The 12,262-nt window shown below is 44.1% G+C and overlaps 1 long non-coding RNA gene across 1 annotated transcript; it reads right to left on the minus strand.

Annotated features, from left to right (window-relative positions):
- Positions 1 to 3,198: 3,198 nt before the first annotated feature.
- LOC140475967 (uncharacterized) lies at positions 3,199 to 10,869 on the minus strand. Its single transcript, XR_011960386.1, has 3 exons — positions 10,843 to 10,869; positions 4,824 to 4,908; positions 3,199 to 3,493 (listed from the first exon to the last, which is right to left on the minus strand). It is a non-coding gene; the product is annotated as an uncharacterized lncRNA (long non-coding RNA).
- Positions 10,870 to 12,262: the final 1,393 nt, after the last annotated feature.

The raw sequence follows: 12,262 nt of genomic DNA on the forward strand, positions 1-12,262 counted from the left end.
CCACAGAGATCTTGAAAATGGAGCTAAATCAAGTAATAGCCCAAGATTGCTGGAAGATGTCCGCATCACACAACTGAGTCGGAAGAATGGGTTTGGTTTCATGATGCCCTGTTATCATTGCTTGGGATGAGCAACCTGTGAGCAGGTGAAGTGATGCCCTAATGGTATTATTGCTAGAGAATGTATCCAAAACCTCAGCTAATGTTCAGGGGAGGCAGATTTGAATCCTAGCATCTGAAAAGGAGACATTTGAAATCAACAGCTTTAAAAATAATAATAATCCATAAATAAGTATAAAACCATTGCTGATGTACAAAATATCCAAACACATCCTCTTATGGTCTGCACGACATACTCACAGCAAAGTATTTGCCTCTCAATTCCCCTCTGAAATGTCTGAGCAAGCTACTCAGCTTAAGGTCAGCTCGGGTTGGGCAAGAAAGGTTGGTCAGCCAGAAACACCCACATCCCATACCTGATTTAATAAATAATCCATTAGGATGGTCCCACTGGAACAGTGCTGGGACCAGTGTCCTGGCCAATAATGTTGGTAGGTTTATGGACAGGGCTTTAAACTGACCCAGAGGATGCAGGGTTCAGGTGAAAGGAACTTTCCAAATCCAAAGAGAAAAGGTGACGCATCGGAACAGCATGGGGATGTGGCTGAAGGCAATCAGAAAGGGACAGGATGTGACAAAGTTTAACTCAATTCGCACAACAGTGAATCGGTTTTTGACAGGAAGTTGTGGGAAAGAGCATTTTTTTTTTGGAATGGACAAAGTCTCATCAATAAGGTAGATGGATTTGTGACCCAAAGTTAAAAGAGATTTAGACACCAGGGAGACATGGTTTCCAGGCGAACAAAAGATGGAACATAAATATTCAATGATTCACAACCTTGCAGAAACTCAGGCGAAATGGGCAATACTAACAATAATGGATAACAACGGCATTACAGAGAAATCATTTGGCCTCCGATCATGAAGTAGAGTCAGCCAGTAGTCAAATTCTGGCCAGTACTTGCCAAGGACACAAGCAGCAGAACAGTTTTAGCCACAGAACAGCATTTCATTGCTCATCACTGCATTGCGCAGGAATTCATTGGAATTTTTAAAACAAATGTATTGTGATAATTTTGGGAAAGTTCAATATTCGCATCATCTGGGACAATCACACAGATAAGTGTGATATTGGAAGGGGAGTAAAGAGATTTTTTTCAGTGTTTCTTTGAATAACACACTGTGCAACTGGCTCGGGATGAAACTGTCTCAGATAAATAGTTGTGAGATGAAACTTAGTGAATGAGTCACATCACCTGGAGAGATCCTCTGGGAAATTGCGATAAAGTGGAATTTAAATTAAGTTAAAGCATTTCAGTGAATCACAGAAAGGCCAAGCTACAACTAGAAACAAAAATCGCCAATCACATAAGTTTGACAGTAGAACTGACCAAGGTTAATAGGCTCAATGGACTGAAATATGTGTCTGTAAACGAACAGTGGAAAACTTTTGAAAGAACAGTGTAAAACACTCAACAAAAGAACATTTCATTGAAACAGAGAAATCCTCAGCAAGAAATTCCCACTGGTCCGTCACTCAGAACAAAATGGATCATATTAGATTATGAGGTGGAGAAGGTCACCAAAAAGTACTTCAAATCCTAAAGTGAGAGTGTGTTTTAGGAGTAAGTTTTAAAGAGATTGCAAAGGGTCTGCTAGCAGGGGGAGGGCTGTGGGAAGGGGAATCATTGTCAGCGTTTAATGACACGACAGGATCAGGGAGAGACGAATGTGCTGAGAGTGTTTCAGAGAGTCATCAGGGCCTGAACAGTGTTACAAAGCCAGTACGGATTGCTGCAGCCGGAGGGGTTTGCAGCAATGTGGAGGGACATATGAGGGAAAGGATCAACCAGTTGCTAATCAAAAAAACAACACTTCAGTGACTACAGGATTAGTCAGACACGGTATTGACCATCCTCAGGCCACAGGATTATTCACGAACAGCATTGACCGTCCTCAGCCACTATAATATTCACACATAGTACTGACGAACCTCAGTTCCCAGGATTATTCACATACAGTATTGACCATCCTCAAAAGAGAATTATTCAAACACAGTATTGACCATCCTCAGGATATAGGATTATTCACACATATTATTTCCCATTCCCAGATCACTGGACTATTCACACACAGTATTGACTGTCCTCAGGCCACAGGAATATTCATATTGTATTTCCAATCCTCAGGCCACAGGATTATTCACAAACAGTGTTGAATATTCTCAGGCCAAAGAATTATTCACAAACATTTAGATTCGATTACATTACAGTGTGGAAACAGGCCCTTCAGTCCAACAAGTCCACACCAACCCGCCGAAGCGCAACCCACCCATACCCCTACACCTAACACCAATGGACAATTTAGCATGGCCAATTCACCTGACCTGCACATCTTTGGACTGTGAGAGGAAACCGGAGCATCCGGAGGAAACCCACGCAGACACAGGGAGAAAGTGCAAACTCCATACTGTCAGTCGCCTGAGGCGGGAATTGAACCCGGGTCTCTGGCGCTGTGAGGCAGTAGTGCTAACCACTGTGCCAACGTGCTGCCCACTAATAGTATTGATCATCCTCAGGCCACCGGATTATTAGCACACAGTATTTACCATCCTCAGGACACAGGTTTATTTACACACAGAATAGAATATTCTCAGGCCTCAGGATTATTCACGAACAGCATTGACCGTCCTCAGCCACTATAATATTCACACATAGTACTGACGAACCTCAGTTCCCAGGATTATTCACATACAGTATTGACCATCCTCAAGAGAGAATTATTCAAAAACAGTCTTCACTCAGTAAGATTAATTCACACACAGTATTAAGTATCCTGAGCCTACAGGATTATTTACACAGAGTATTGAAGTTCTCAGGCCGCAGGATTTTTCACACGCTATATTGACCATTCTCAGACCATAGGATTATTTACAAACAGCATTGACCATCCTCAGGCCACAGTAATATTCACACACAGTTTTGTGCATTCTCAGTTCCCAGGATTATTCGCACACAGTATTGACCATCCTCAGGAAAGAATCATTCAAACACAATATTGGCCATTCTCAGGATACAGGATTATTTACACACAGTACTGAAATTCTCAGGCTGCAGGATTTTTCACAATCTATGTTCACAATCCTCAGGCCAAAGGATAACTAACACTCAGCATTGACTATCCTCAGGCCACAGGGGTATTCACACATTATTGACCATCCTCAGGCCACTAGATTGTTCACACATCATTGGGGCAATCACAGGCGACACAGTATTGATATTCTCAGGCCACGTGAGTATTCACACACTGTACTGACCATTCTCAGGTCCCAGGATTATTCACACACAGTCTTGACTATCCTCAGGTCTCAGGATTATTCACACACTGTATTGACTCTCCTCAGGTCTGCCAGCAACAGGAGTAGATCTGCTAACCTGAAAGGCATTTAAATGGTCATTGGATAGTCATATGGACGAGAATGGAATAGTGTCAGCTACTTGGGCTTCAAATTTGTTCCACAGCTTGGCGCAACATCGAGAGTCAAAGAGCCTGTACTGCACTGCCACATTCTATATTCTAGAGGGAATAAATATGAAAGGAGCGAAGAAAGACGTAAAAGGGATTGGAGGAGAACATTTTCCACACATAGGATGGTGCAGGTATGGAATGAGCTTCCAGAGGAAGTGGTCGAGCAAAGTCCAATAACAACATGCAAAAGACATTTGGGCAGGTACATGGAGATGAGAAGCTTTGAAGGGATTTGGGTCAAATGCAGGGAAACTCGAATCGTTCAGGGTCTCTGGTCATTATGGACTATTTGAATCAAAGGAACGGTTTCCGTGCTGTATGACTCTGTCTCCAGTGATTGGAGGAGGAGATTACTTAGATAAGGCATGTTGTAGACACTGAAGCAAGTTACAGCGACAGGGATGGTAGTCTGGAATGCAGTACATTTCAAATATGTGGAGGGACGATTGGGATAGGAGGAGGTTACAGAGATAGGATCTGTTATAGGACTTACAAATTATTGAAGACACTGGTCCACAAGACATGCCGTAGATGCAGCGTTGGAGAGCAGCAAGTCTTAGTACAACAGAACCTAAAGCCAGGGTGGTGATTGTGCATGAGGTGGGGATATTCTGTACTCCCCCTCCAGAACTGTATCGATGTCATGTCTTGTTAACAGAGGTTTGGAACCTTCTCATTGCTTTCTGCTCGGTTGTCGAGACTGGATGAAGTTAGCAATACTGAGGGTTGTAGAGTTAGCAAGGACTCTTCAGACTGGTCACGGTTACAAGCCTCTCGTGGGAGGCCTGCTTTCCCCTCTGTTGTCCAGATGCTCACCAAGGCAGCACAGGCCTGGATTGAAAACTGGGAACTCTCGATGCTGTCTCAGTGCAACAAAACATACAGTGGGGGTGGTGATTGAGCCTGAGGTGTGTCTGTACTGTGCTCTCCCTCCAGCACTGTATCTGTGTCATGTCTTGTTAGCCGATGTTTGGAGATATCTCATTGCTCTCTGCTCTGTGCACTGTGAGTGATCTTACCTCACTGCAGGATTTATTGAAGGCTCCAGATCGCCCTGCCCTTTGTCTCTCTGGCTGACCAACCATCTTCAATGAGGTGATGGATGAGACACACAGCAGTTGGGAAGACTATTGAGTCGGGAACTTCCGAAATACCTACAGGAGACAGAGAAATGGACAGTATCTGAAATTAGGGTGATGGAAACACATGCAGAATGGTAATAATTGCCATACTGACCTGAAAAATCCCAATCTCCATCTCTGGTCTGTGCTGCTTCATCTCTCTGGAGAGATGGATTCTGTTGGCTCAGGATCTGGAGTAGCTGGAAGAGTGAGAGACACTGACAGAGGCAGCAATTAAACCCTCACAGTGAGGAATACCAAATGGAGAGATACTGAGTGATATCAGCAGAGCGCAGGAAGATTTCGTAACAAACCATTGTGTAGAAAGAAGGGGTTTTGATTCATTTTGCTTCTGGTGTCAGTGCTCAGGGATGGGAAACCTGTGAGAAGGTGAAGTGATGGCCTGGTGGTATTATCGCTGTGCTATTTATCCAGAAACTCAGCCATGTTCAAATTCCACTATTGTAAATAGGTGAATGCATGAGTGGTGTGAAGACTGGAGAGGGTTACAGTGATATCATGTGCTCTCCAGGCTGGAGGAAGGTGCACAGATGGGGAGGTTGGTAAGGACTCGAGAATGTTAGAGACAGGGTGGGCTGTAGGTGCTGGACAAGATGACAGAGATGAGGAGCTTTTTTGAGCACAGAGACCATAACTGTTAGCTTCAAAGACATTATGGAAAAAGATAAGGGTAATGCAGAAGCTAAGTATCTAAACTTGGGGAGGCCATTTATCATGAGATTATCACTGTCATTCAACGTTATCATTAGACTGGCAAGCCTCGACTGCAAGGAACTACACTTGTTGGAGTCTCTATTTGGAACACGGGAGATGTTCAATGTGATGCAGTGAGAATTCAGAGCAAATGTGTTTTGCGAGGAGTGAATGGCTCAAACAGCACATTTAGCAAATACTGATCAAGCGATATTCTGAGTTTGATAAAGAAAATACAGAACAATTAAAAACAGACGAAGCCATTCAAAAGTCTAGACTGTGTGGGGCAGGGGGGATGGGGTGGATGCTGGGGGTGGTGGTTGTAGTCCTTAAAAATGAACAGGCAAACAACGGTCACAAAATATCCTAAGCTAATAATGTTAAGGATAAGCCACAAGGTACTTAATAAGTACAGTTAGAGTAAGAGAATTCCCAACTAAGCAGTGGGGCCTGTTAGAAACCAAAGGGACAATCAGTGCATGGAGCCAGAGGAAGAAGGTGAGGTCTTCAATGAATACTTCCCATCTGTATTCACACAGGAGAAAGACATTGAAGCCAGGGATGGTGAGGTTCTGGAACATATTAGGATCAATGAGGAGGAGGCATTAAATATTTTCACAGGCAAAAAGGTGGAGAAATACCCAGTAACAATCAAATATATCCCAAGCTGCTATGGGAGGTAATGGGGCAGATTGCTGGGGCCCTGGCGGAGATATTTAATACTTTGCTGGCCACAGGTGAAGTGCTGAATGACTGGAGGATCGCTAATGTGGTTCCTTTGTTCAAGAGCAGCAGGGATAGGCCAGGTAATTACAGAGCAGATAGTCTGCTAGGAGGGGGAGGGAAATTATTGGAAACAATTGTGAGGGACATGATGAATCATCATTCGAAAGGACAGGAATATATTAGGAATTGTCTGTATGGATTTGCTTGAGGACTGTCCTCTGATTTTGATGAGGGCAATGCAGATGATGTGGGTTACATGGAGTTCATTAAGGTCTTTGACAAGGTCCCACATGGAAGGCTGTTCCAAAAGGGAAGATCCCATGGGATCCAAGGCAAGTTGATAAATTGTATCCACAATTGGTGGAGGATTGTTTTTACGATTGGAAGCCTTTGTCCAGTGGATGTACAACAGGGATCTGTGCAGGAACCATTGCTGGTTATTATGTACATTAATATCTCGGATATGAAAGCAGAAGGAATCATTAGTAGGTTTACCGATGACATGAAAAGTGAGAGTGTTGTCCGCAATGAGGGGGATGGTCTCAGGCTGCAGTCTGATATCGATCAGATGATAAACTGAGCAGAGGAATGGCAGACAGAGTTTACTTCTGATCACTGTGAGGTAATGCACTGTGGGGAGTCTCATAAGCGAACAGTATACATCATGAATGGTAGGTCCTCCTGGAGAACTGAGGAACACAGGGACCTTGGTGGGCAAGTCCCTGGATGTCTGAAGGTGTCAGCACAGGTACACAGTCACTATGTAAATGGCCCAACTGGAGAATGGGGCTAAACCTGACCTCCCCTTGGGAAACAAGGTAGGGAACAGGACTGAGGTGTTAGTGGGGGAGCACTTTGGAAAGTCACCACAATTGCATTAATTTGAAAATAGCGATGGAAAAGGACAGGCCTGGTCCACAAGTTCAAGTTATACCATGGAGCAAGATAGTATTAGACATAAATTTTAAAAGTAGATCTGGGAGGCTATTTGCAGGTAAAGGGAAGTCTGGCAAATAGGAATATTTTAAAACCAAGATAAAAGGAGCGTTCAGCGCCAGCGTGTTCCTGTTAGTGTGCAGCTCAATGCTGACCGAATTAAGAAATACTGGCTGAGTTTCGAGGCTCTGGTCAAGAAAACAGGGGGGCACATAACTGGCTGACTCAAGTGAATCCCTTCAGTAACATCGGGGCTGTAGAAATACTCTTAGGATGGAAATCAGGAACGTAAAGAGGGAGCATAAGATAGCTTTGGCAGAGAAAGTTAAGGAGAATTGAAAGAGATTCTATAAGTGTATTAAGAGCAAAAGAAGAGTGAGGGACAAAACAGGTATCCATAATGATCAATGAAGCCAACAATGTGGTCAACTACAGGATCCGAAACAAATATTTCACTTTGGAACTTACTGTGGATAAAGACTGGGGCGCTCAGGGGACTAAACCATGTTTGTCCTGACTACTATTAGAATACCGTGTGCAATTCTGGTCTCAATGCCATCGGGAGGATGTTGTGGAACATGAAAGGTTCAGAAGAAATGAACAAGGATGCTGCCAGGGTTGAAGGGTTTGCTCTTCAGGGAAAAGCCTGAATAGGCTGGGGCTATTTTCACTTGAACGTGGGAGGCTGAGTTACCTGATAAAGGTGTTTAAAATCATGATGGTCATCGATAGGGTCAATAGACAAGGTCTTTTTCCCAGGCTGGGGGATTCCAAACTGACAGGGCACAGCTTTAAAGTGGGAGGGAAACTTTTCGAAGGGACCTAAAGGAAAACTGGTTCCGGCAGAGTCTATGGAATAAACTGCCAGAGGAAATAGTGCAGGCTGATAGAAATACATTTTATATGATGGGTATATGAATAAAAAGGGTTTAGAGGGATATTGGCAAAATTCTGGCAAATGTGACTAGATACATCATGCAGGAGTTGGTCTGAAGGATCTGTTTCCGTGCTGTACATCTCTATAACTCAATGTCTTGAACTAAGTCCACATTATCGAAGAGGAGGTGCTGGAGGTTTTAAAGCACAAAGGTAGATAAATCCCCAGGCCCTGATTAAATGTATCTCAGGACATTGTGGGAAGCTGGTGAAGAAATGGTAGGGCCCCTAGCAGAGATATTTGTACCATGTGTGATAGGCAGGTAGACTGGAGGGTGGCATTGTGGACAGTGAAGAAGGTTTTCTGAGATTACAAAGGGATCCTGATGAAATGCGTGAATGGCTGAAAAACTGTAGATGGAGTTCAATCTGTATAATGCGAGGGAATGCATTTGGTACAACAAACACAGGCAGGGCCTATACAATTAATGGTAGGACTTTCAGTAGTGTTGTAGAACAGAGGGACCTCGAGGTATAGGTACATAATTCTTTGAAGTTTGCAACATGGAGACAGGATGGTTAAAAAGGGACTTGCCACACTTGATTTCATTACTTTGGATATAGGAGTTGTGAAGTCGCATTGAGATTATACAGGCCATTTGTGAGTCCTCTTCAGGAATACTGTGTTCAGTTCAGGTCGCCCAGTTATTGGAAGGATATTATTAAGCTCGAAAGGGTTCAGATGAGATTTACTGGAATGTGGCTGGGTATGGAAGTTTTCAGTTCTAAAGAGTGGCTGAATAGGTTGGCATTTTTTTCATTGAAACCTGAATGTTGACTGATGACCTCGTAGAAGTTTATAAAATAATGAGGGGAATAGATAGAGTTAATGGGAGCTGTTTTTTTTCCCAAGGACAGGGGAGTTTCAAGACTAGAAGCTACATTTTTAAGTGTAAGAGGAGAGACATTTTAAAAAAAAAGTCGTAAGGGTCACATTGTTACACAGAGGGTGGATTGTGTGTGGAATGAACTTCCCAAGGAAGGGGTGAACTTGGGGACAATTACAATGTTTAAAAGACATTAGGATTAGTACATGAATAGGAAAGGTTTGAAGGGATAGGATCAAGGTACAGGCAGGTGGGATAAGATCAGTTTTAGAGTATGGTTAGCATTGACCGAACAGTGCGGTCTGACTCTCTGACTATGATTATAATGTTGTGTCATTAATTAACAAAGGTTGCAAGAGGAAGCCAGGGAACAACAGACTGATGAGCCAGACATCAGAGTGCGTCAGTTGTTGGAGGTCATTCTGAAAGGTAGGTGGTATTTGGAACGACAAGGATTGATTACAGCAGCCAGTATGGCTTTGTGCGTGGGAAAACATGCCTCACAAATTTGACTTGAAGATAGATGAAGGCAGAGCAACAGACGTTGTTTCTGGCTTCAGCAACCCTTGGGCAGGTTGTAGCATGATACATTGGATAGTAAGGTTAGGTCACAAGGGATCAGGGAGAGCTAGCCAACTGGATACAAAATGGGATGACAGTGGGAGACAGAGGGTGGTGGGAGAGGGTTGTTGTTCAGACTGGGGCCTCTGACCAGCAGTGTGCTGTAAGGATTGGTGCTGGGACCATTGTTGTGCACCATTTACATAAAAAATCTGAGTGAAAAGGTAGCAGTTCCTGTTAGCATTTTTGCGGATACCAAGATTAGTGGAAGAGTGGGCAGGGAATATAGTTATCGAAGGGGACGTTAATCAACTGGGCCAGTGGGCTAAGGAATGAAAGATGGAATTTAATTCAGGTGTTCAATTTAGTTCAGACAAACCAGGGAGGACTAAAACAGTTAATGGTAGGGACCTGCGCAGTGTTGTCGAACAGAGGGAGATCAAGGGGTGCAGTTACATTGTTCCTTGGAAGTGGCATCACAGGGAGACAGGGAGGGGAAAGCAGCATTTGGCACACTTGTCATCAGTGGCCAGAACATTGAGTACATGAGTTGGAGATATTTGTAACATTGTCGTCAATATTTCTCCTGGGCAGAGGAGGCCACGGGTTGACCTTATAAAGGTGTATGAAACAATGTAGGGCTTAAGTAAGGTGAATTGCGAAGGGTAGGTGAGTCCAAATCTAGAGCCATAAACATGAGGTGAGAGAGCAAGGATTTAAAGAGGGAGCTGAGGGGCAACATTTTCCACAGAGGATGGTGCATAGATGGAACGGACTGCCAGAGGAAATGGTGAAATCAAGTACAATTACAACATGGAAATGACACTTGGTCAGGTACATGGAGAGGAGAAGATTTGAAGGGCTGTGGGCCAAACACAGGCAAATGCAACTCATTCCATTTAGGAAACATCAAATAAAGAGTAATGCAGCACAGAAACAGACCCAATGTCTTCAGTTGTTGTTGGAGGAGACTACTGAGACAAGGCATGTTTGGAGAGACTGAAGCAAGTTACAGGTCGTCTGGACTGGAGGTTTCAAATATGTCAAGAAATTGGTGAGAGGGGAGGGGATGACTGAGATAGGAACTGTTATAGGAGTTAGAATGATTGAAGACACTGGTCCACAAGATGGCCCATAGATACAGTATTGGAGAGGGAATAGTTAACAGAAAGATCCCAGGCAGCATTTCCACTCTCTCATTGCAGGCCTGTTTTCCCCTCTGTTGTCCTGGTGCTCAACAAGACAGCACACGCCTGGTTTGAAAACTGGGAACTCCCGATGCGATCTCAGTACAATAAAACTTAAAGTAGAAGTGGTGATTGAGCCTGAGGCGAGTCTGCTCCCCCTCCAGCACTATATCTATGTCATGGCCTGTTAGCTGATGTTTGGAGCCCTCTCATTGCTCTTTGCTCTGTGCACTGTGAGTAATCTAACCTGGCGGCAGGATTTATATAAGGCTCCCGACCTCCCTAACCTTTTTCTCTCTGGCTGACCAAACATCTTCCCAACCAGCAGTTGGCAGGTCTATTGAGTCAGTAACTCCTTCAGTACCTGTAGAAGACACAGAAATAGGAAGAATGGGAAATGAGACTGATGCTTGTGAGGGTTACACATGTAAAATGGCACTGAGCCCCACAGAGATCTGGAAAATCCCAGTCTCCATTCCTGGCCTGTACTGCCTCATCTCTCTGGAGTGGAGAATTCTGTTGGCTCAGGATCTGGAGTAGCTGCAAGAGTGAGAGACACTGACAGAGGCAACAATTAGATGCATACAGTGAGGGACCACACAAGGAGAGATACTGAGTGACATCACCAGAGTTCAGCATCAAATAATTGTGCACAAAGAAAGGGTTTTGATTCATGTTGTACTGGGATGCGCAATCTGTGAGCAGACGAAGTTATGGCCTAGGGGCATTATTATGAAGCAATTTATCCAGAAACTCAGCAAAAGTTCTCTGGTCACAGCTTTAAATCCCGCCATTGCAAATGATTGAATGTGAATTAAATGCTTCAAAAAAGATATAATTAAAAACCTGTAAGTGAGTATTAAACAATTGCTGATGTTAAGAAACATCCATCGAGTGCATCCCTGTCTTTAGTGAAGTAATCTAAGATGGGACTGGGATATCACAGATATTACAGAAACACATCTAGGGAGGGACAGGACAGGCAGCTCAATGTTCCAGGGGACAGATGCTGCAGGAAGGACAGAAGGGGAGCTGAGAGAGGAGGAGAGCTGCTGGTTCTGACTGGGTGAAACATCCCAGCAGGACTGAGAGAGGATATTCCTGCAGGATCGCCCAGTGAAGCTGTGTTCGTGGAATTAATCAATAACAATGGGGCTTCCTTTTCCTCTGATTGTTCGACAGACCCCGATAGCCCCGCCCTCCTGCTCCTTGACCTTCTCAAGATGGTGGACCTGACCATCCTCACTCTTCCCTCAAACAAATGGCGGCCGTGACGCTGGACCACTTCCCTGATCAGAGACCGCCACCTCTTTACCCGGGCCTGGAGGGACTTTTTCGATTTTTTTAAACCTTTATCCGGGACTTGTGAATTCTATCCGCTCCTTTCTCCCAGCGAGGCTCCCACACACCGGCTCTGAAGCCGATCGCAGCCGCTGCCGGAGAAAGCAGCTCCATCTCTCTCTGTCCTGTCCAACGTGAGACTGCGCATGCTCTGCATAGAAACCAAACTGCGCATGCGTCTAAGTTTATCAGTGAATTTAGAGAGAATATTCATAACTGCAAAGCCTGATGGGTAAAATATTATTCATTAACAATTGTTTTGTCGAGTTATAGTCATAGAGATGTCTAACAGTCAAATAGATTGTCCGGTCCAAATCAACCATGAC

Source organism: Chiloscyllium punctatum, chromosome 4 (assembly GCF_047496795.1).
Source record: "Chiloscyllium punctatum isolate Juve2018m chromosome 4, sChiPun1.3, whole genome shotgun sequence".
Lineage (NCBI taxonomy): Eukaryota > Metazoa > Chordata > Chondrichthyes > Orectolobiformes > Hemiscylliidae > Chiloscyllium > Chiloscyllium punctatum.